Source organism: Delphinus delphis, chromosome 4 (genome assembly GCF_949987515.2).
Source record: "Delphinus delphis chromosome 4, mDelDel1.2, whole genome shotgun sequence".
NCBI lineage: Eukaryota > Metazoa > Chordata > Mammalia > Artiodactyla > Delphinidae > Delphinus > Delphinus delphis.
This window is the reverse complement of record NC_082686.1, coordinates 123,397,190-123,423,579: the sequence shown is the minus strand read 5'-3', so window position 1 is coordinate 123,423,579 and position 26,390 is coordinate 123,397,190.

The following is a 26,390-nucleotide window of genomic DNA, read 5'->3' as shown; positions in this document are numbered from 1 at the left end:
TTTTTATATATTAATGCTTAGATTATTTTATAAACACTTGATTTTTAGTTTAAGAACTGAAATTTGGATTTAACCTTTGAATAGTGCTACATTGATGTTAATAATATATATTATTTATTTAAAATATTCTGAGTGTTCCTATTTTTGCAACCATTCATTTGGGGCTATTAAGCCAGAAATTTGTTTGCTCTCAATAAGATTGAAGGTCAAAACTCTATATTTATGATGAAATAGAAGATAGCCATAGAATTAACGTTTAATTCCCTAAACAGTTCACATGCTTTTCTGGTGTCTCTAAATGAATGATTTTAAATATGACTAATAAGTAAATGGGGGTAAAAGACTACATTACTTAGGAATTTTATTAGGCTGTCAATTTAAATACTCATTCCTCAGGCAAAGTGCAACTTCACATTTAAATAAATGTATATTAAACACTTTAAATTGATAGCACCAACTCTTCCCTTGGGTATGAATCATTTAGACTTTTCTAGTACACTGTTGTAAAGCACAACATTATACTACATTAATCTAGTATATTAATATCTTTGATTATAAATTCACCATTAAGAGGTAAAAGTATGTCTGATGATTCTAATGAAGTTCAAAACTACTACACAAAGAGGCAAAATTATTATTGTTTATGTTCCATCAAGAAAAAAAACCATTAGGTTTCAACTGTATCAATTATTTTAAAGCCAATTATTAAAACAACAAAACCTCCAAATTTGCTCCGTTAAATGGTCTTCAATTCATTAGCCAATTAAATTTGATTATTTATTCACACAAGAATTCACAATCAAAATGCATGTGATTTTGTTCCCTATCCTTGGTGTTGTTAGGATATAAACTATGTTATTGTTACAGCAGATCATTTTTAGATACATCAGAATTATGAGAGAAAGTTGAAATGAGATATTCAATTTGACATACTGTTCTTTTCTCTTGAAAGCCCAGATTTTAAAATTTCAGATTATACTGAACCAATTTGTTAGTTTCAAAGCTTGTCTGACACTCACACGTTTTAAACTGATAGGAATAGTACAGCACCAAACCATTCCTGGTGTGCAGGAATACATTTTACAAATTCAACAACAGTGAACTCTTTACTGTATAGATAGATAACACGTATATTGTTAACTGATAAGAACAAATATGAAAATATCATTTAAAGATGAACTAATGCTCTAACTGAAAGCAAATTATTTAATTTTAACTTACTGTATTTGAAGATTGAGGAAAATTGTATTGTTTGTTTAAAATGTTAATGTATCATTTTCTGCTTGGCCTTTTAAAAATCTGGGTAGAGTGAATACTTAAAGTGATTTTGGAGATTATCTACTAATTTACCTAGATTATTTGTAACCAATAATATATTAATATGTTAAGTAAAAGGATTGCAAGTAAAGAAATTACAGATGAAATGTTCACAAATATTTTAAGTGAGTTAAGTTCCAACTTTATTTTTGTAAACCCTTTCATGTTCATAAATATATAATGGCTCACCACGTCTACTAAGTGTTTACTTCGATTCTGACAGCTAGCCAATCCTTCATTAATTAAATATATCTATCCAAGTTGGTTTTTTAAAGACATACCAATGAATTCAAATTAGTTTGTGAAATGTTAGGCAAATCAAATTTCGATTCCCCCTACTTTCAATATCCACTTGTCTAGATTCTTCCCACCTGCTGTCATGTGTTAATTTTTTTTTTTAAAGCTTCATCTATTTGCAAGAAAAGAAAGAAATTGGTATTGTCTTGTGTTGTTTCATCCTTAAAGCGAAACCATTTGCAAGAAAATTATAGGTCCCTAGTGTTGAGCTTCTTTGCATATTAATTTTGTTAGCCTTACCTCCTGTGGTCTTTAGTTCTGGAAGGTCTATTAGATAATACACAAGATAAATTTTTCCCTTGTATCTCTGAGCTAGTAGAAAATACATCCATTTTCTCTTAAAACTGAAATTTGCAGTACTAGTCACGCATATTTTCCCCTATTTTACAAATAGAGATTTATTTAATTAAGCATGTTAAGCACTGTAATAGTCAATATTAGTTATATTCCTGTAACCCAAGTTCCTGAGAATACATATTAATGTTAAGTAAATATAAGTATTGCACAGCGTTCCAAACTAGTCAACATAATATCATGAAATGTGAACTTTGAATAAAAGCCTGAAATCATAAGGATTACTTTTTACTATAAATAAGTATAGTTCAAACAAGTGTCGAAAGCAAATCATTCATGCACATTGGAAATATAATGATACAAAAATAATCTATTTTAGATGGAAATCATCCATTGCTAGTGACACAAGTATATGAGGATTTTATGAAAGAAGGACATGTACTTATCACTTTTTAAAATTCCAGATATTATTTCTTCATTTCTCTCTTTATAACATTTCACTAGAATCTAAAATTAGCTTGCACTGTTTAGGTTGATCCTATTCGAAAGCTAGTATTTTGAACATTCCTAAATTTGACGTAGAAGTATTGAAACCAATTTAAGAGATTAAATATGACAATGAAAAGAGAATATAAGAGAGTGAAATAGTTATCTAGAAGTTAGACTAATTAAGAATAAATAATGAAGAGTGAGTTTGAGAAATCTTTCTCTTTAAAAAAATTGGCACTACGTTTTTAGTCAGAGCATCGAAACTGTGCCGGCCGATAAAGGCAAGTGGTGGGATGTACTGGGAGATTGGGATTGACATATATATACTAATATGTATAAAATGGATAACTAATAAGAACCTGCTATATAAAAAAATAAATAAAATTAAATTTTTAAAAAAGGCAAGATGAACATTGTTTGCTGTTGAGAAGAGGCTCAGGGACTTACAGTCTGAGAATTTTATAAAATTCCTGAACAATTTTACTTTTTGGAATTGTCTTCCTATCATAGAAAGGAAGCAATAAAAATATTACCAAAATCAAAAAAGTAATTCTTCTGTATGTTATTTAAAACAAATCAATGATAATTTGTACTAATGGAAAAAAGTTTTAACAAGAGATTCACTAGATTTTTACATTTGTATATTTTTTAACATTATGAATTTATAGATATATATGAGGGGCTAACACTAGGGAGGAATCAAAGTGCTTCAATATTTAAAATGATATATCCAATATTGACAATTTAAAAAATAGGGTTTATTATTAATAAAGCTTTCTTCAAACTCTTAGAACTGTCGAAGAGTTGACACTCTTTGTAGTCTAAACAGATCAAAGTTAAGAGAAAATAGAAATGATTGGTGACCTAACCTCTTCATCTGAATCTAGCATCATGTTACTATCACCTTCTGAATATATTTACAAATATTATATGATACTGAAGTAGAGATTAAAATGGATTTTACAATATATGAAATCACATTTCAAAAATCCAACAAAATATTTTGATGGGAACCAGGAAACCCTTACTTTTATATCTAAAACATATATTTTTTTAATCCATCTCGAGTAGAAAAATCACAGAATATATATATTTCAGAGGTAAACAAAAATGTAGGATAAGTAATATGTTTAAATGAAGTTCTTATTTTAATTAGGTATTAGAATTAAGTTTTAAGGTAAATATGAGCCAAACACTTGAGGAATGAAAATTATACCATTTGTGTGTAAACCTTTTTTTTTTAAATTAATTAATTTATTTTTGGCTGAGATGGGTCTTTGTTGCTGCACGTGGGCTTTCTCTAGTTGTGGCGAGCGGGGGCTGTTCTTCATTGTGGTGCACGGGCTTCCCATTGCGGTGGCTTCTCTTGTTGCGGAGCACAGGCTCTAGGTGTGCGGGCTTCAGTAGTTGTGGCCTGCGGGCTCAGTAGTTGTCGCTCGTGGGCTCTAGACTAGTTGTGGTGCACGGGCTTAGTCGCTCCGCGGCATGTGGGATCTTCTAGGCCCAGGGCTCAAACCCGTGTCCCCTGCATTGTCAGGCAGATTCTTAACCACTGTGCAACCAGGGAAGCCCTGTGTGTAAACTTTTAATGTTTTGTTTTCTTACTATCAAAATATTTTGTTTTCTATTACGAAGCTCAAGGATATTAAAATTATAATAACAGTTTAATAATATGTTCTTCTATGCTTCCTAATTTTATTGCTTTGTTTATATAACTACTGAGGAAAACATTATCCAGAAAATGATTTTAACCTTTAGGTATCTGATCAAAGTATAGAAGTCTGAAAGTAAGGCCATCTTATTAGAGATAGTCTTAAGAATGTTGGATAGGCTTACTTAGCTTCCTGGCTCGTGTCTTACGACAACAAAAATGTTGGAGCAGTAAGATAGAGAGTGACGTATGGTGATGTATTCCCCTAGAGAAAAATGGTGACCCCAGTCCTCACTACTTTGACTTCTTTCACTGCAGTTAAGCTTCAAAGCAGCGAACAATTTTGCAATTCTAAATTAGTTTAGATTCCTTAATTCATTTGCTTTCTCAATGATTCTAACACTGGGGAAATTGCACGAAATGTGTGATGTGGTCTCTTGTTTTTTGGTAATAAGGAATATGTATATTTTTGATACATAGAAAGATAACCTTGTCAAATAAATCATTTTTTATTTTTAAAATATTTGTTTTATTTAAATTTTAAAACTGCACATTTTAATTCAGTTATTTACTGCACTAAAGCATATGCTTCTTAATTCTTTATCCTAAGAAACCTAAAATTCTGCATCTATCAAGTTTCCTCAGATTTTACAATAACTGTGATATTCTGATTCTCTTCTGAGCTACTCCTTATAAGTCATGCTCATTCCTAACTCTTTTCATTAGGCTCAGTGTGTTTGAAATTTTCTCTCATTTTCTCTCACCAAGACTAAGTCGTTGCTTTCCTCAATGCCCAGCTCAAGCCAGTCAGTGTTCACTAAATACTAACCATAGTATCATAACGTCTTTATGCACCAAAGATACGTACAGATGTTATGACTATATGTATGCTGCTTCATGGGGCTGGGTAGCTGTTTTATCTAGTCATACCTTACCTCCTCAATTTAAATGTATGTTTCTTGAAAATAGGGACCTACTCATAAAATCTTTAATTAACAGGACTTAAAATCAAAATGAAACCTCATATTTCCTATTTTTATTGTCCAGTGTTTTTTTCACTTTATCATGATTTATGATATTACGGTGGCAACAAAAAGGTTTTTTTTTTTTTAGCACCCATTGCTAATTCACTCAAGTTTAATTGTTAAACATCCAACCAAATTAAAATGTGACAGCATGCGTATATGTCAAGGAAGATGAGTTCCTTTACGTATGTATGTGGCAGCTACTAGAAGTCTACAAAGTGTCTTGAATGAAAAGTTCAAGAAACTTGAATAAATCTTCTATTTATTATTGCCACAATGCTTGACAGCAGTCTGGACATAAAAAATAATGTTAAAAAATTATTAACGCCAATGTAGTTATTAATTCACTTTATGGATTCTTATTACCTTATATTTCACTTGTTTTAAAAAAGCAAAAAATACTAGATTACTTACCTCAACAATTATGTATCTATACTTGATTTACTTTTATAGAAGCATATTTATGTCCTTCAGGTATATCTAAACATCATTAGGTATGAAAGCAGCAACTAACACACTATTGTAAAGCAATTATACCCCAATAAAGATGTTAAAAAAAAATCATTAGGTATTTATTGACTTGAAATATTAGCACTGTATTAAAAATAAATTATCAGCCTAGTCTATAATTCAGATTATTGAAAAATATAAGATAATGTTAACATTTCTACCCTTAAAATTAATATAATTAAAATCCTGTTTTACTGAGTATATTCACATTATACATTTTTTCTCTTAAAATATAAATGAATACATTTAAACAGTTTTTCTAACAATAATGCATTAGAAAGCTATTTTTTATTCTATACTGTGTAGATACTATAATTTTAAGTGAGAAAAGTCTTTAAAAAAAGCTACATTAGCTTTCTCTTCCTCAGCGAGTTTCAGTTTTGATGATTCTTGGATTTTAAAAGGTACATTTCAAGAAATTTTCTTTCTTTCTCTCATAACCATCTCAAAATATAATTACTTTCCATAGAGTATATAAAAGCTGTCGGGGCTCTTTATATTTTATAAACAAAGAGATCCCATTCTCTTTCTAACATAGGAAAGCAAGGAAAATAGATGCTGAAATCAGGAAATGGAAAAATGCAGGAAATGAGGTAGACGCCATGCAGAAAAAGAAAAAAGGAACCCCAGATGTAGTTCAATAAAACAGCCGCTCAGGAGTATCCACAGGAGTCTCCTCTCTCCCCCAAACAATCTACTTCCACTAGAAACACATTTGCCTGATACATGTTGCTCTCAATCCTCACTTGATCAATTTGTTCTTGGGTTTTTAAGTGACTTGAATGTGTTTTTTAAGTTGCTTTCAGTGTTTGACTCAAACGCATTCATATATTGAACAATTAAAATTTCCAGTGATAAAATATTTTCAGTTGATCTGTGATGTTTTATTTTAAATTTGCTAGATGTATATATTTAAAATAAGTACTGAAAAACGATGTCAAATGTTAATTTTGTGAGCTTTAAAATGGTAAAAAGGGTTTTATCATCACATAAATTCTTGGCCACATTTACAAACAAAAATTGTTTTAAATATGCGACAGAAAAAAAAATTCATTTGTTGACCTGAACAAGTAAAGGGTCTTTCACATGTAATTTGTAACATTATGTTTTATGCAGGGGCTGGTGCACAAATTCCACTGTGGGTAGTCAGGATTAGGGAGAAAGAACTGTTTCCTCTCTAGATTTAATAGCTGGAAGCGTAAGAAAGTGTAACAGAATCTTTTTCCTCTAATTTTTCACTTACTTCCCCAGGGAATTTGTTTTATGGGTAATGTAGAATGGCATATACCTTTTCCCCACCATCCTAAAATATCTCAAGTATTAGAAAAGCATGCTTTCCCAAATTCCATGCTTTAATTAGCCATTTATGGAACAGAAGACTCTTTGTAATCCACGTTACACACATGAACAAATGTTTGATATGAAGACTTCATACTATGCCTGGGAAACCCCAGCTGACCTTTGTTTGCCAAAAAACTTTCACTTTCATCATGGGCAAAAGCCAAAAGCGTCCAGTTTTTAAACAAGTCATTTGACAACATGGGACTCTGATGTAACAATCCAAAACTAAACCCTGAAACTCAGCAGCTTGGGGTAATAAAAAGATGAAGGGCTAGGAAAGCTATTACACAAAGCTAGGTGTGTGTAGAAGGGAGACATCCAGAGAAAAGATGTTTCTGGAACCCATTTCAGAGCACACAAGACCTACTGCTCGCTTCTCAGCAGGACTGGTCCTGAACGTGGTATCCAGAAGATGCCAGCTCTTGGTTTTCCACGGAAGTCTATCACATCACACCAGTGCTTGCAATTTGGAGAAGATGGTAGAATTCCTGGATTGCATGAATACGGGAGTTTATTACTTAAGTTTCAATAACTAGGGAATGAGAAAGGTGCAGGGCTGTAAACATTCATATGCAGAAATAACTAAAGCATGAAATTAGCTACATGTTAGTCTGAGTTTGACATCTGTCCTTGAAGGTATATGGATCCTGTAACCTGAAAAAGCTCTGGAAACTATAGGAACTGTCAGACCCTTAGAGGTCTGAGGGTAATACTAAAGACCCAAGAGGAGCGGCTCTGTTTCTATTGCTTGGATGACCTGAGGGAGCTAGATGAGTTGAACTTTGAAGAGTGCAATAGGTTTGGAGTACTCCCGAGGTTGGAAAAAAGAGAATTGTGGCCCAAGCACTAAAAGGTCACATATTCTGGAATGAAACTGATATAACCCCTATCTGTATCCTTTGAAGCATTCTCAGGAACATCAATGAAAGAAAGCTATTATTTGAGGTCAACTGACCATAATATTTGTGGCAATTTCATTTTCTTTTGCTTATTATTTCATCAAATACGGTTATTTGATACTTCAGCACTATTTTTGAAAACTACTACTACTATATGCCAAGGTCTGAGGTATTTGCAGAGAGAGATAAAGATATACATGCCATAAACTTCGCTCCATTTAATATCTAGTTAGGAAGATAAAGCCAAAATATAAGAAAAGTTTTACAACAATAGAAACAAAGACAACACATGATAAGTTTGGAAATCAATGAACACTCTTTATGGTTTGCATGGCACCCTGACCACTAACAGAAAAAATATGTGCTTATTCTATGTGTTAAAAAAATAAAATACTAGATTTTAGACTGGTATTCAGAGACAGGACCCAGGATCACTTCTAGGTTTTGATTGCCTGTTGCTCCTGGTTAGTCATTTGTAACAATACAACGAACTTTCTCAGCTGTATAGTTTGTCTTCGCAATCGTTTATTTACTCACTCAACAAATATTCTTTGAGTGTTTACAATGCAAATGGAAATGGAACTAAACAAGACATATATGGCTCCTCCTTCCTGGAACTTGAAGTCTAGTAGAGAAGACAGATGTGGAAGAGTTAATTTCAAATGTAATCAGTGTTACAAAAAGAAATGTACACAGTGCTATGTAAATACATGCGAAGATCTAATCTAGTCTGAAGGCATTAGAGAAGAGAAATGCCTTTTAAATCAAGATAAAATAGTAGGAAACTTTTAGTTAAGAACATGGAAGCAGAAGGAAGTAAATGGATTTTAGGGATACTGAAGAGACATAAATGACAAAGCTTAACTAGTCTCATGCTTGAAGTGTGACACCCACTTCTCTGCTTAAATGATTAAAGGGATGACAGTTTTGCATTTACAAATAAGGAGCCTAGAGTTTGGAGTAATGTGGGGGTCAAGAAAGAAAGGGAAAAATGCATTCCCTACCTGCGATGTGAAACTTCCAAGTAGGTGGTTAACTATTTGGATTTTGAGGTCACAAAGTGGTTTGCTCTGGCTATATGTGCTTGGGGGTCACTGTTATATATTATGGAGCCCCAAGGAATGACAATATTAATAAAGAAGGGAAAGGCAGCAGGAGAGCAAGAAAAGGACAGAGGAAAAGAAACGGAAAGAAGTTTAGGAGAAGGAAATGTTCAGTCAGAATAAATACCCAGAAAGGTCCAATACATGAGGATTGAAAAGATTCTGTGTTACTTAATGTACCGTACTCTTCTAGTTATCTGTTGTAACAAATCACACCAAAACTTAGTGGCTTAAAGCAGTCATTTATTATTATTTTTCATGGTTTGGGGGTGAATTGGGCTCAGCTGCTCTATCAGATAGCTGCTGCCGTGGAATCGTCTGAAGGCTTGATCAGATAGGACAGCGAACATAGCTTTCTCCCTCACGTGCCCAGTACCTCTCTCCAGCAGAGGAGTTTACACTTTGCAGAAACTGCCAGGAGAGATAAGAACTACACCTAGATATGATGCAGTGTTACTTTTTTTCTAATTCAATTTTTATTTCATGTTGGAGTATAGTTGATTTACAATGTTGTGTTAGTTTCACGTGTACAGCAAAGTGATTCAGTTATACGCAAGCATACGTCCATTCTTTTTCAGATTCTTTTCCCATATAAGTTATTACAGAATATTGAGTAGAGTTCCCTGTGCTATACAATAGGTCCTTGTTGATTATCTATTTTATATATAGTAGTGTGTATATGTTAATCCCAAACTCCTAATTTATCCCTCCCCCCTACCTTTCCCCTTTGGTAACCGTAAGTTTGTTTTCGAAGTCTGTGAGTCTGTTTCCATATGGTGTTACTTTTGATATTTTTGGGCTGCCTAGATTCATGAGTTGCAGGGGTGTGAAAAATAATTCTCTTGATGGAGGAGTAACAGGGACTTACGGCAGAAGAATGTGTGTGATTGGAGATATTGTTATGGCGATCTTCTGAAAGTACATTCTGCTCTAAGTAAATGATTACAGTTATCATTTATTGCATATTCTGTACACTGCGATGTAGTAGGAACTTTATATACATGATCTCCAAAGTTTACAGCAAAACTTTTAAGGTGGATTTTGTTATCCTTTTATTACTAAGTGAGAAAATTAGCTCAATGTGGTTAAAACACTTGTCCAAGGTGTCATAGCTAAGAAAATAGCAAATACCCACTTACGGTCATGACTTCTTACCTTTAGTAAACCACTGAACTTATAGTGCTTTTCTATAAATTTTTTGAAGTACAGATGATTTACAGTGTTGTGTTAGTTTCAGGTATATGGCAAAGTGATTCAGTTGTACATACATGTATGTTTGTATCGATTCTTTTTCAGATTCTTTTCTATTATAGATTATTACAAGATATTGATTATAGTTCCCTGCACTATACGATAGGTCCTTGTTGTTTATAACTATTTATTTTATTTATTTTTTTGCGGTACGTGGGCCTCTCACTGTTGTGGCCTCTCCCGTCGCGGAGCACAGGCTCCGGACGCGCAGGCTCAGCGGCCATGGCTCACGGGCCCAGCCACCCCGCGGCATGTGGGATCCTCCCGGACCGGGGCACGAACCCGTGTCCCCTGCCTCGGCAGGCAGACTCTCAACCACCGCACCACCAGGGAAGCCCTATAACTATTTTTAAGTGGTAATTACTAAGCAATAATTGTCTTGTTGGCAGTGGACAATATTTATTTAAGAGGGAGGAGAAGGAAAAGAAGGAAGAGGAGGAGGAAGATGGAGTGCGAAAAGAAAGAAATGAAAGCTCCATGGAGATGGCCATATGCAGGCCGTGTTTCCTCCTATACCTCTAGTGCCTTGACTAGTGCTTAATACATACATGTTAAATGATTTAAAAAGTATTTAGCTATTCCCATTTTTTGAAAATTATAGTTAACCCTCCAAATAATCCCTCTCTATATGGTACTTTCCCTTGAAATAATGCTCATTGAAAATTTTTGGGAGCATATTGCTAATTAATGTAGACTTCATACTTGCCGTCACCAGCATCGTCATCATCACAGGGCATTAAGTTACTAGTTTCTGGTATTATTGAGATGCAGATTTTGTCCTCAAAACACTCCTCGTGTCAAAGAAAGGAGAAAAATATAAAGACATTAAAAAATCCCCCTAAATGTACATGCCAATCTATAATACGGAGGTTCCAAATCAAAGTTAAATGTATGTATGAAAAGATAAGGAGTGTATCATGAGTTTTATGTTTCAAAAGAAGTTTGGGAAAATCTTTTGGTTAGTATGAGAACATTTCATAGGATTTCACTGGTTCTTTGAATAAGGAAGACTTATTTGAATAAGGAAAAATCAGTGGTCATCCACAAGAGTATGCCCTGTGCTCCATTATTTCTGAGATTCCAGAAAGGCAAGCATCAAGAGAGAAGACCACAGGGGCAAGGAATTGGTAGGAGAATGCTGAGCATTTGTGAGCAAAACTTCTCTTTCTAGCTTCGGTGCCAGCAGGTAGGACCTTTTGAATGCTGCCCTTTTCCTTTTTCAGTTTTTTCTCTTTTGCTCTTCTGTTTGATCTCTTACCTCCTGAACTTGACAATCACTGTGCAGGCACCCTGCCCTGCACCTGAAGTGCTAGCTAAGCTCAGTGAAAAGTATTTAGGGACTGGTTGTAGAATCTTTGGTGTTTTAGGGACTGCCAAACCTTCCGCTGTCTCTAAGAGGACAAATGGCTTTGAACAAGCATAATTCAGCTATACGGAATGGCCTTAGATGAACTCATGTCTGGTACTTCTCCACAATGATGGTTAATATCTTGACCACTGATAATATGTAAAGTAATTTAATAGTTAGAAATGATAAGCCTGGGTTTTAAAAATCATAGAGGTCAATGTAAAGCCTATAATTTGGATCCTAATAAAGTCAGCAGTGTATTTTTATATTGATGAGATCTGGTCAAAGGGATTTAGTTGACTTCAGTTTCAATATAAACTAACACATAATCCTTTCACCACCACCAATAAGACTGGCATAACTTGAAGATTTCTTTTATTAAAAATTAAAAGTACAATGTCTGGCATAAGGAAAGAAATAGAATCACTATACCCATTCTAATTAAACCACAGCTGTGTTACTGAATTTAGTTCTGATCGCTGTATTTTATAAGAAGAAAGCACTTGGTGTAATAGTGTCCGAAAGCTATCTCAAAGGATAAATATTAGAAGTTACTAGAGGAAAGACAGGAAAGAAAAATGTTAAATGGAAAGTACATAATATCCAAACTTGCGTAGAGTCATCTGGTGGGGAAATCAAGGTTCAGCAAAGTAGATTAATTTCCTTATCTGCAAGTAAGGAACCTATATTCATTCATTCTTTGAATAGTTATTGAGCTCCGCTATGTGCCAAGCATTGTACTGGGTGCTGTTGATATGGAAGGGAACAAAACATACAAAAATTTCTATCTTCGTGGAGCTTGCATTGCTTTTCTTCATCTTGAAATGTAAAAGTTCAGAGTAGATTGCTATCTTTAATTCTAAGCTAAAAATCTTAGCAATGTGTTAGTTAATACCATTACTGGCAACAAAAATGCTGCAGAAACTCTTTATGCGGGGTTTTAGATCCCTGCTATGTGGACACTTCAGCTGCCTTTAAAATTAAAGACAACATAGAACACATGATTCCATCATGTGTTCATGGGCAAGTAACTAAAGAAAAAAAACCCACAGTGTGAACTTACTCAACAAGGGCTAACAAAAATATTGAGTCTGTAGAGGTTCATCTGAAATCAGACAACTCACCTTTCTCAAACTTTGATTTCAACTTTCACATGTGCATTCACGCCATGTATCGTATGGGTCAGTGGGCTGAAACCACATGGTTTTTAAGGCAGTTAACATTATCAAAGGAGCATCTGGAGGATGTTCAAGGTTAATGAGAATTCCATCCATGAACATTTCATTGAACTTTGGGAGTTCCTTCTAAGGTGTCTAGATTCAGTGTTATCATTTTTATCAATATGAGCTAAAATTTTGCTTATATTAACATTCTCTTTTCACAAATAAAATGTCAGAAATGAATAAACAGCACTCTCAAAATTTCCCCCACTTAATATATAAAAGATTGTAGACTTATAAACAACCAGCCACATATATATATATTATATATAATATATATATATGTATATATATACAAGCACACATAACACAAAAGCAAGTAATGCAAATATGGTCTCAAAGTAGCTTTCTACAAAACACGGATATTTGATTGTATTGCAGCACATTTAAAATAGTCTATTTTTATTTTGAGGTACATTTCTTATGCCCAAAGTTGTTTTTTCCTTTTGTTTCCTAAAAAAGTTCACTCAGTATAGCCTGTTGCCGGTGAGGGCACTGGGGCTGAGAAGGGTGAAGTGACTTCTCTAAAATTACACAGCTAGTAAAGGGATGAGTCAAGATTGGTTGAAATGGGTGATCCTCTGACTAGACGGCCCACGTGTCTCACTCTTTAATTCTGGCTTCTCTGGTTGTCCTGACCTAATTTGATTTTTTAAAGTGTTTTTTTTTCTGTTTTCTGTGCATTAACGTTAAGTTAGATAATAGAACAAAGAGAAAATTTTCAGGAGTGGAACTCTGATTCTAATGTGCACACACACACACACACACACACACACACACACATGCAGGTACTGACTGTTCTCCAGAGGAAAAGTAATTTCAAAGAGTTAGGTCTTAAAAAAAAAAATCAAAAGCCTGCCTGCAAAATTGATTTGATCAATTTTTTGATTTGATCTTACTCTTTTCACTATTTTCCAAAGGAGGTGTGGTGATATTTAATATGGTCCAGACATTTTTATTTATTTTTATTTAACTATAGTTGATTTATAATATTGTGTTAGTTTCAGGTGTACAGCTTCAGATTCTTTTCCATTATAGGTTATTACAAGATATTGAATATAGTTCCCTGTGCTATACAGTAGGTCCTTGTTGGTTATCTATTTTATATATATTGCTGTGTATCTCTTAATCCCATATTCCTAATTTATCCATCCCCTTCCCCTTTTCCCTTTGGTAACTATAAGTTTGTTTTCTATGTCTGTGAATCTGTTTCTCTTTTGTAAATAAGTTGATTTGTATTATTTTTTTAGATTCCACATATAGGTGATATATATAATATTTGTCTTTCTCTGTCTCACTTGCTTTGCTTAGTATGATAATCTCTAGGTCCATCCATGTTGATGTAAATGGTAGTATTTCATTATTTTTTATGGCTGAGTAATATTCCATTATATATATGTACCACATCTTCTTTATCCATGCACCTGTTGATGGACACTTAGGTTGCTTCCATGTCTTGGCTATTGTAAATAGTGCTGCTATAAACATTGGGGCACATGTATCTTTTTGAATTAGAGTTTTCATCTTTTCTGGATATACGCCTAGGAGTGGGATTGCTGGACATATAGTAACTCTAATTTTAATTTTTTAAGAAACCTCCAGATTGTTTTCCATGGTGGCTGCACCATGGTCCAGACATTTTTGAAGGGGAAATCACGATCCATGTATAAATGCAGTAGTGATACTTCCTCACTCAAAGACGGCAGTAGTTCTTAGTTGAGTTGTTGAGACCTTTATTGAAATATAACATACATACAGGAAAAAGTACACAAATTACAACTGTGAAACTTGACTCTTTATGAACTGAACATACCCATGTGAGCAGGACCCAAATCAAAAAAGAGTATATCATCAACAACCAAGAAGACCCTGCTGTGTCTTCCATTCTCATGTCTCTCCAGTGATAATCACTATCTTGACACCATAGATTAGTTTTGCCAGGTTTCTAATTTCATATTAAATGAAATTTGCAGTATATATATAGGTACAGTGTTTTCACTCAACATTTTGTTTCTAAGATTTTTCCATTTGTGTTATGTGATTGCAGTTTGTTCATTTTCATTGCTCTATAGTATTCAGTGAGTAAATCACAACTTATTTATGTATTCTACTCTTGATGGACATTTTGGTAGTTTCCAGTTTGGGGTTATTATATATGTTATTGCTATTAACATTCTTTTGCATATATTTTGATGGATATATATATATATATATACACATACATATACACATGTATATATACATTTCTGTTGGGCAAATACCTAAATGTGGCATTGTCCAATACATTTGGAAAGGTCACTCCAATTTTGGCATGTACAAAATAAAGGTCTATGTAAAGAGACATTTCTCTATCTCTACATGTATTTAAATTGTTGCTCCATGTTCATATAAAAATGACCTTTATTAAGTTGTGTTGACAAATCTTGAAAAATAAGGAAAAAAATATGATTGCTCATATTATTCATCACCTAGAGGTACGTAGTGTTTTTTAGAGCCTTTAATGATGTGATATGCATCTATATTTACATAGCTAAAATGATATCTACTCAGGTTACTTCCATTTAGCAGTATATTATTAGAATGTTCTCATGCCATAAAAAGAAGGATTGTTTGGAATGGTGGGGTGAAGGTAACCAGTGGTGTTATAGAGGCAAAGGGTGAATGTTTTAAGATAAAGTAGTCAAACACTGGAGTGAGGCCAAGAAAGGAAACATTTAAAAAGTGTCTATTGGATTTAGCAACTTGGAGATTATTGGTGACCTTGGTGTAACGACTTAAGTGGAATAATGGAGTAGAAGCCAGATTGCAGTGGCCTGACGGGTGAATGAGAGGCGAGGAAGGGGAGGCTGAGTGCTCACTAAATTTGGGGGAAATTTACTTTTCCTTGGAAGGAGTTACATGGGGACACATTTTACAAAGGTCTTTTCTTCATTTGCTTTGCTTTTTTTTTTTTTTTCTTTCCCTTCCATTTTCTTCCATTCCCTTCTCCCTTTCCTTTCCTTTTCATCTTTTTGTTGCTTTTATGGGCAATAATATTACAGTAGTCCCTCCTTATTCACAGGGTATATGTTTCAAGACCCCCAGAGGATGCCTGAAGCCACGATAGTACCAAACCCTATGTATAATATGGTTTGTCCTAGACATACACACCTATGATAAAGTTTAATTTATAAATTAGGCATAGTAAGATTAATACCAATGACTTAATTATAAACTAGAGTAATCATAATAATACAGTATAATAAAAATTACCATAGGTCTTAGCAACCTTAGCATATAATATTTTTTCTTTCCTTATTAAGTTGAGAACTTTCACCTTTTCACTTAAAGGAGACACTTTACCACTTCTCTTTGGCATATCTGAGTTGCCAGCATCACTACTCTCATGTCTTGGGGACTTTATTAAGTAAAATAAGAGTGACTTAAACACAAGCACTGTGATACCATGACAATTGATCTGATAACAGAGATGGCTACTAAGTGCCTAAGAGGTGTGATTTGCTGGACAAAGGATGACTGCTGTTCCAGGTGGGATGAAGCTGGAGGATGAGAGATTTCATCACAATACTCAGAACAGAGTGCATTTAAAACTTATGCATTGTTTATTTCTGAAATTTTCCATTTAATATTTCAGACCGTAGTTGATCTTGGGTAACTGGAACCGAGGAAATCGAAACCTCGGTTAATGGGAGGACTACTGTAATACTGTAATTCTTATCGCCCCTCATGACCTTTTTGACACTTCAGCCAGAGCAAGGTGAACAGAGAAAAGAATTATGTAAGGTTAAGAGATGTGAAATTTGCTCGACTCGGGGTTGTAAATGGAGTTTGGTTATAAAATGATTCTAATATAGATCTGGCAGGTTCAGACCATGTTAGCTGGCTGAGCCTCCAGAGCTGTAAACTCCTTTGGTCGTATTAGCTCCTTACCCACTGTACAAACAGGTTGTTGGTGAAAAGTTGTCATGGCACCTCTGCAGAAATCTTTACCCAGGGTTTGGAGGGAACGTTGTTGGTCCAGAGCAGCTTTGAGGAAACGGTCTCTTAAATTCAGCATATGTATTTTATTTACGATTTTTATTCTTTAAAAAAAGTAGTACATATGCATAATAGAAAAATTTTTTTATTAGTAAATATACCATTTCATTGGATGGTCTGATCAATAAAATAAATTTCATAATTTGGATCCTTGAGGGAATTTGGGGAGTTTAATTATTATTTAGAGATGCCAAGGAGGTCAGTGGGTGTCTAATAGGGGTGGGTGATGAGTTGCACATAGAACGCACATATTTCAGAGGTTTGTCCTGCCGCAAACTGACAAGTATATCTCTGATTCTCATCTCTCAGCAGTAAGTGAATAAGGTTAAAAGGCAGAATTTACTGTGTTTTCCTAGTTCATATTTATCTAGAATTCTATGATCTCTCTTCTTGAAGTTGCTGGGTTTTGTTAGATGTAAGGACGATGGTAAATTTGCTTAATAATAAACACTATAATTCTCAGAGGAATTTGACATATTCAAGTCACTTCTCAGGGAGGATTTAATGATGAGTATACTGAGGGGCTTTCATGCTTTTAAAGCTAACATCCTTTTGAAAACTAGGAACCAGCTTATTCTGAAGCATTATAATGAATGACAAATTACCCTTGTCAAAATAGTTGAAAGTGTAAACATGTATTGATTTGCTAGTCCTTGGCTATGTATATATTTGTGTGTGTGTTTTCCGTTCTGAGCCTCAAGGGTTAATGCATATTTATAAAGGGATATTTTTGCTACTAGAAATTAAAAGGTTTTATTAAAAAAAGAGAAAAATTAAAGGATGGTGTATAAGTTTCTTGTTGCTTGCCTAATAAATTACCACAACCTTGGAGGTTAGAACAACAAAAACTTATTCCCTCACAGTTCTGGAGGCCAGAAGTCTGATTTGCAGGTATCGGCAGGGCCACGCTCCCTCCAGAAGCTCTAGGGAATATTCTTTTCCTTGCCTCTTTCAGGTTCTTTTAGCTCCAGGCGTTCCTTGGTGTTTCTTGGCTTGTAGCCAGCATTCCAATCTCTGCAGTCTTCACATTGCCTTCTCCTATTCTCTGAGTCTCTCCTTTGTCTTTTATAAGGACATGTTACTGGATTGAGGAGCCATCCAGATAATCCATGATGATCTTAACTCAAGATCCTTAACTTAATTATATCTGCAAAAACCCTTTTTCCAAGTAAGTTCAAATTTACATGTTCTGGGGTTTAAGGCATGGACATATTTTTTGGGGCCCACGATTCAACCTACTATATAGATGGCTATTCCAGTATTTCACTGGGGCTTGACTAGATATGTTTAAAGTTAATTTTGCTTCATAAAATGTAGGTTTTGGCTTATGTATCATTTAGGATTGGTCATATATTTAAATAACTTGCTGAAATAAATCTAAAAACCTGTTCTTCCAAAATCAAAGCTGGCATGAATTATAAACTGGGTTTATGCTATTTTCTTATAAAGTGTCACTTTAACTGCTAAATGGAAACGCCCACCATCTTTTTCAGTATCATGTGAAACATGCTGTAGTTTATATATATCAGAAATTCTGTAAATGTTTTTGGCAACTACTGGGCTATGTTTTTTTCTGTTTTCAATTTTTATAATTTAAAATATTTATAGTTTCTTATAGCACTGTCTTTCAAGTGTTCCTCAAATGGTGGGTTGCTCTGGTGCTGAAAAATGGGCCTGAAAATCAATAATACTGGAATAGAATTTCATTTGGATAAAACACTGTGAGGAAGGCCAAACAATCATGATTTTACTCAGTGCTGACATTTTGGAGAGAACACTGAGAAATGTAAGAGATAAGCCTGAAAATGTGAAAGAAGCATATGGTAAAAATATGCTAACATGACTGTAGATGTACATATTCTGTAAATTCATCACTCCATTGACATTTATTTTTATCTGAAGGGTTGTCTTGAATTTTGTGTGGTGTTCAGGAAATTATCCCTAACATAAAGTACAATTGCCTTATGTGTATAATTCTGTATTCTGTTTTTTCTGTGATATTACATCATTAGCTTTTTCATGTTATTTTTTAAAAAAATTATTTATTTATTTTTAATTGAAGTATACTTGATGTACAATGTTATATAATTTACAGGTGTACAATATAGTGACTCACAATGTTTAGAGGTTACACTCCATTTATAGTTACTATAAAACATTGACTGTATCCCCTGTGTTGTACTATATATCCTTATATCTTATTTTATACATAATTTCATGTTATTTTGAATAAATACATAGTATTCTTCCATTTTGTATGTATAATTTACCTCACCAATTTCCCATGTTTCATTTATGTTCCTTCTACTATTTTTATCGTTATGTGTAACACAATAATGGACATATTTGTGATACGATTTTTCCGTATTTCTCATAATGTAGTCATATTAGACCCGAAGCAGAATATCATCAAAGAACATGAATATGTTTGAGTCTTGTTAATATGTTACCAAATAATTTTCTAAAAAATGTTAAAATATTTTCATTTTCACAAGCAATATATAAATTTTTCCCCAGTTTTATTAAGATATAATTTACACACAGCACTGTATATGTTTAAAGTGTACAGCATAATGATTTGTCTTACATATATTGTGAAATGCTACCACAGTAAGTTTAGTTAACATCCATCATCTCATATAGATACAAAATAAAAGAAAAAATTTTTTTATTGTGGTAAGAATGTTAGGATTTACTCACTTAACTTTCAAATATACCATACAGTGATGTTAATTATAGTCATCATGTTGTACATCATATCCCTGTACTTATTTAAAACTGGAAATTTGTGCCCTTTGACTACCTTCATCCAATTCCCTCCCCACTACCTACCCACCCCCCACCTCTGATAACCACAAATCTGATCTTTTTTCTGTGAGTTAGGTTGTTTTATTTTATAAAGATTCCACATATAAGTGAGATCATACAGTATTTGTCTTTATCTGATTTATTTCACTTAGCATAATGACCTTAAGTTCAATCCATGTTGTAGTACAATAAATGGCAGGATTTTCTTCTTTTATGTGGCTGAAAAATATTCCACTGTGCGAAATATTATACCACAACTTCATTACCCATGCATCCATCAATGTACATTAGGTTGTTTCTGTGTTCCATATTTTGGCTGCTATAAACAGTGCTGTTATAAACATGAGGGTGTAGATATCTTTTTGAGTTAGTATTTTCATTGCCTTTGGATATATTCCCAGAAGTGGAATTGCTGGACTATGTGGTAGTTCTATTTTAATTTTTAAAAGGAACCTCCACACTCTTTTCCATAGTGGCTGTACCAACTTACAGTCCCACCAATAATGCACAAGAGTTCCCCTTTCTCCACCTCCCTGCTAATATGTATCTCTTGTCTTTTTAATGATAGCCATTCTAACAGGTATGAGGTGAAATCTCACTGGTTTTGATTTTTATTTCCCTAATGAATAGGGAGATGTTGAGCACCTTTTCATGTACCCATTGACCATTCATATGTCTTCTTTGGAAAAATGTCTAGTTGGGTCCTTTGTCAATTTTTTAATTGAATTGTTTGGTTTTTTGCTATTGAGTTATATGAGTTATTTATATATGTTAGATATTAATCATTTATCAGATACATGGTTTGCAAAATCTTTTTCTCATTCTGTAGTTTTTTTCATTTTATTGATAGTTTCTTTTGCTATGCTGAAGGTTAAATAGCTTGATGTCATCCCACTTATTTATTTTTGATTTGTTGCTTGTGCTTTTGGTGTCATATCCAAAAAAATTATTGCCAAGACCCATGTCAATGAGCTTTTTTCCTATGTTTTCTTCTGGGAGTTTTATGGTTTCTGGTCTTATATTTAAGTTTTAATCAATTTTGATTTAATTCTTCTGAGTGGTTTAAGATGTTGGTCTAATTTCACTCTTTTATGTGTCAATATCCAATTTTCCCAGCACCATTTATTGAAGAAACTGTCTTTCCCCCCCTGAATATTCATGTCTTCCTTGTCAAATATTAGTTGACTATATATACGTGGATTTATTTTGGGGGCTCTCAATTCTGTTCCATTGATCTATGTGTCTGTTTTTCTGCTAGTACCCTACTTTTTTGATCACTATACCTTTCTAACATAGCTTGAAATCAGGAAGTGAAGTGCCTCCCACTTTGTTCTTCTTTCTCAGGGTTGTTTTGGCTATTCGTGGTCTTTTGTGGTTCCATATAAATTTTAGGATTGTTTTTCTATTTCTCTAAAACATGCCATTGGAATCTTGATAAGGATTGCATCAACTCTATACATGGATTTGAGTAGTATGGATATTTTAATAATATTAAAACTTCCAATCCATGAACACATATACCTTTCCATTTATTCGTGTCTTTTTAAATTTCTTTCATCAATGTCTTGTGGTTTTCAGCGTAAAGATCCTATACCTCCTTGGTTAAATTTATTCCCAACTATTTTACCATTTTTGATGCTATTGTAAATATGATTGCTTAATTTTTTTCCATATAAGTTGTTGTTAGTGTATCAAAGCATTACTGATTTTTTTTTTTTTTTGCGGTACGCGGGCCTCTCACTGCCGTGGCCTCTCCCGCTGTGGAGCACAGGCCCCGGACGCACAGGTTCAGCGGCCATGGTTCACGGACCCAGCCGCTCCGCGGCATGTGGGATCCTCCCAGACCAGGGCACGAACCCGTGTCCCCTGCATCGGCAGGCGGATTCTCAACCACTGTGCCACCAGGGAAGCCCAAAGCATTACTGATTTTTGTGTATTGATTTTGTATCCTTCAACTTATTGAATTAATTTTATTAGTTCTAACAGTTATTTTGTTATATACAGAAAACAGAATTTTTTATATATAAAATCATGTCATCTGTGAATAGAGCCAATTTTACTCCTTCCTTTTCAATTCTGATGCCTTTTGTTTCTTTTTCTTGCCTGATTGCTTTTGTTTCTTTTTCATGCCTGATTGCTTTGGCTAGGACTTTCAGTACTTTGTTAAATAGAAGTGGTGAGAGTAAGGACTCTTGTCTTGTTCCTGATCTTAGAGAAAAACCTTTTCAACCTTTCACCATTAAGTATGAACTTAGCTGGGGGCTTGTCATATGTGACCTTTATTAAGTTGAGGTATGTTCCCTCTATACCTAATTTGTTGCATTTTTATTACCTAATTTGTTGTATTTTTATCATAAATCCATGTTGAATTTTGTCAAATGCTTTTTCTATATCTGTTGAGACGATCGTATTTTTTTCTTTCATTCTATTAATCTGTTACATCACATTGATTGAAGTATATTGAAACATCCCTGCATCCAAGAGATAAATCCCAACTGATCATAGTTAATGATCCTTTTAATATGCTGCTAAATTTGGTTTGATAGTATTTTATTGAGAATTTTTTGCATCTATATTCATCTGGGATATTGGTCTGTAGTTTTCTTTTGTTGTAGTGTCCTTTTCTGGCTTTGGTATCCAGGTAATGCTGACCTTGTGAAATCAGTTTGGGAGTGTTTCCTTCCTTTTGATTTTTTGAAAGTGTTTGAGAAGAATTGACATTAATACTTTAATAGTTTGGTAAAATTCACCAGTGAAGCCATCTGATCTTGAGTTTTTCTTAACTGGGAAATGTTTGATGACTGATTAAAATACCTTACTAGTAATTGGTTTGGTCAGATTTTCTATTTCTTCCTGATTTAGTCTTGGTAGGTTATATGTTACAAACATTTTTTTTCTATTTTTTCTAGGTTTTCCGGTTTTGTTGGTGTATAGTTGATCATAGTAGCTTCTTATAATCCTTTGTTATCTCATTTGTAATTTTGTTGATCTGGGTGTTCTCTCTTTTTTCCTTGGTTAGTCTAGCTAAAGATTTGTCAACATTTTTTATCTTTTCAAAGAATCAATGCAAGTTGATTTATTTTTCTATTTCTTTTCTGTTCTCTATTCCATTTATTTCTGCTCTTATCTTTATTATTTCCTTCCTTCTGCTAACTTTGGGCTCAGTTCTTCTTTTTCTAGTTCCTTGAGGCATAGAGTTAGGCTTTTTATTTGAGATCTTTCTTGTTTCTTAATATAGACATTTATTGCCATGAACTTCTCTCTTAAAACTGCTTTTGCTGCATCCCATAAGTTTTGGTATATTGCATTTCCATTTTTGTTTATCTCAAGATACTTTTTTATTTTCTCTTTACTTTCTTCTTTGATCCATTGATTGTTCAAGAGACTGTTGTTTAATTTCCAAGTAGTTGTGTTTTCCAGTTTTCCTCTTGTTATTGATTTCTAGTTTTATCCAGTTGTTATCAGAGAAAAGATTTGATATTATTTCAGTCTTCTTGAGTTTGCTAAGACTTGTTTTGTGGCCTAAAGAATGGTTTATTCTAGAAAATACTTCATGTGCTCTTGAGACTGATGTGTATTCTGCTGTTGGCTGATAGAATGTTCTATATATTTTTTTATTTTTTATTTTTTTTAATTTTATTTTTTTGTGGTACGCAGGCCTCTCACTGTTGTGGTTTCTCCCACTGTGGAGCACAGCCTCTGGACGCACAGGCTCAGTGGCCATGGCTCACAGACCCAGCCACTCCGCAGCATGTGGGATCTTCCCGGACCGGGGCACGAACCCATGTCCCCTGCATTGGCAGGCAGACTCTCAACCACTGTGCCTCCAGGGAAGCCCTAGAATGTTCTATATGTATCTGTTAGGTTCATTTGGTCTATAGTGTCATTCAAATATGCTGTTTCCTTATTAATTATCTGTCTGAATAATCTATCCATCATTGAGAGTGGGGTATTGCATTCTCTGACTATTACTGAATTGCTGCTTATTTCTCCTTTTAATTCTGTTAGTTTTTGCTTTCTATATTTAGGTGCTCTAGTGTTAGGTGCATAAATATTTATAATTGTTATGTCTTCCTTGATGGATTGACCCCTTTATCATTCATAATGACCTCTTTGTCTCTTTTTTTATCATTTTTATTTTAAACTCTGTTTTATCTGATATAAGTATAGCTACCTTTGTTTTTTTGGTTACCATTTAGGTGAAATATCTTTTTCCATCCCTTCACTCTCAGTCTATGCTTGTCTTTAATGCTAAAGTGAGTCTCTTGTGGGCAGAATATCATTAGATCTTGTTTCTTTGTCCATTCTATGTCTGTGTCTTTAATTTTATTTTTTATTTTTTTTGTGTGTGTGATTTTTGCAGTACGCGGGCCTCTCACTGTTGTGGCCTCTCCCATTGTGGAGCACAGGCTCTGGACGCACAGGCTCAGCGGCCATGGCTCACGGGTCCAGCCGCTCCGTGGTGTGTGGGATCCTCCTGGACCGGGGCACGAACCCATGTCCCCTGCATCGTCAGGTGGACTCTCAACCACTGCACCACCAGGGAAGCCCCTATGTCTGTGTCTTTTGATTGAAGAATTTAATCCATTTATAGTAGTTATTGATCGGTAAGGACTTACTATTGGTGTTTCTTTAATCGTTTTTGCCTTTTTTTGAGATCCATTGTTCTTATCCTGCTATCTTTTTTTGTGTTTTGACATTTTTTGGTGGCTTTGGTTTTTTTTTTTTTTTGGGTGCTTCTCTATATATTCACAGTTTAATGCAGCTAGTGAGTATTACTTTTATGACTAGAGAATGCTGTTATTTAAAATATTAAAAAGAAACCAACATATTTCAGTTCTCTGCATTAAGTCAATAAATTGCATAATCTCTAGATCTTTGGATGAATTTTACTATCCTTCTCCCCCACATGGCACCCCACCAAAAAAAACCACAAAGCTACTTTGAATGTGTGAGTGTGTGTTAGAGTTTATGTGTGTAGTACATATTGTGTATAGACATAAACTTCATGAAACACATGACTTAGAAGTTTTCTAGAATCTTCATTTAGTCAATTTGTATAAATTGCCTGATTTATAAGTGTTTGCATGTGTGTGTGTATGTCTGTGTATGCGTGAATTTGTTAACCTGAAAATAAGACTTTGAAATCTAGGAGCATTTCTAAAACCTTAGTTTGTTCATATGGAAAAATTTAGTATGTGTTACTTGATTTTTTTCTTTTATTACCTTAGATTTCATTCTGAATATATTGTCTGGATGTTCTTATGCTGTAGTCATTGCAAGATGTTATGATCACCAGTGCACATACTACAAAGCATAATAGTTTGTTTTACATAATTATGTGATAAAAATTTCAAGGAAGATGCTTTAAACACACACACACACACACACACACACACACACACACACGCATGCATATATGAAAAACACCAAACCTCATGAATCCCTCTTGTGCAATAAACTAATAAGGCCTATGGCCTGCTTTCCTTGGCTACATGCTTTTATTTTGCATTTTTCTGAATCATAGAATATCCTTTATATCTCAGGGTAGTCAAGAGAGAACAAACACTCTTTTAGTGATTTTTAAGTCTCTCCTTTTCTGACCATAGGCTTTTTTTAAAAAAAATAGATTTATTTATTTATTTATTTATTTTTGGCTGCGTTGGGTCTTTGTTACTGTGTGCAGGTTTTCTCTAGTTGCGGCGAGCAGGGGTTACTCTTTGTTGCTGTGCATGGGCTTCTCATTGTGGTGGCTTCTCTTGTTGCGGAGCACCGGCTCTAGGCATGTTGGCTTCAGTAGTTGTGGCACATGGGCTCAGTAGTTGTGGTCCACGGGCTCTAGAGCGCAGCCTCAGTAAATGTGGCGCATGGGCTTAGTTGCTCCACGGCATGTGGGATCTTCCCAGACCAGGGCTTGAACCCGTGACCCCTGCATTGGCAGGCGGATTCTCAACCACTGTGCCACTAGGGAAGCCCTGACCGTAGGTTCTTACTCAACTTGTCTATTGTGCATTCTGGATTTAAGCTCTCAAAAGGAGGCAATCTTAATTTTATAATCAAATGCTTGGTTAATGTAAATAATCTATGAAGGCTAAAGCTAATGTATGCCCAATATTTGGTTTGCTACATGCCAAGAATATTATGGTGGCCCATACTTAAAATTTCTAAATGTAAAAAAAGTTCTTTGTCCTAGTAGAGTAAAATACTACCATGAAAAATATTTATCCTCAAAAGTTATAGAATTATATTTAGAGACCAGCTAGGAGTAGGAGGTATATGAATTAGGTTCTCATAGGTTCACCCAGATCGCAGGGCCCCATACTGATTGGATTATTTCTGTGTCAGAAATTATTGCTTAAGTTCACCCATGACCTCAGGGGATGATTTACCTCCTGAGGCATTGTTTTGAATAGGAGAAAGACACTCACGATCAGTAATAGCCTGGAAAGGACTTTGGGTTGCCAAAGATCTTTTCCAATTCACCTTCTTGCTCTTCGTAAACTGAAAAACAGGTTTATACTAGTTACCGTTTCCACTTAGATTCTTTTCTACCCTCTGCCCTTCTTTCCTTCTTTTTCGCTCTATTCAGACAACAGAATAAATCAGTTGTTTGGTCTGCAGGTTCCCCATCATAGAAAAAAATTAATGGTGAGGAGGAAAGAATTTCCACTCTGAGTAGAGCCTGGCTGTTCCACTAGATTCCAGAGTGACCCGAGTGAGCAGGTGATTGTTCACAAAATGCTCTTTTTGGCTGAGAAACTGACTTCTTAAAAAATGCATTTATTTATTTATGACAAGC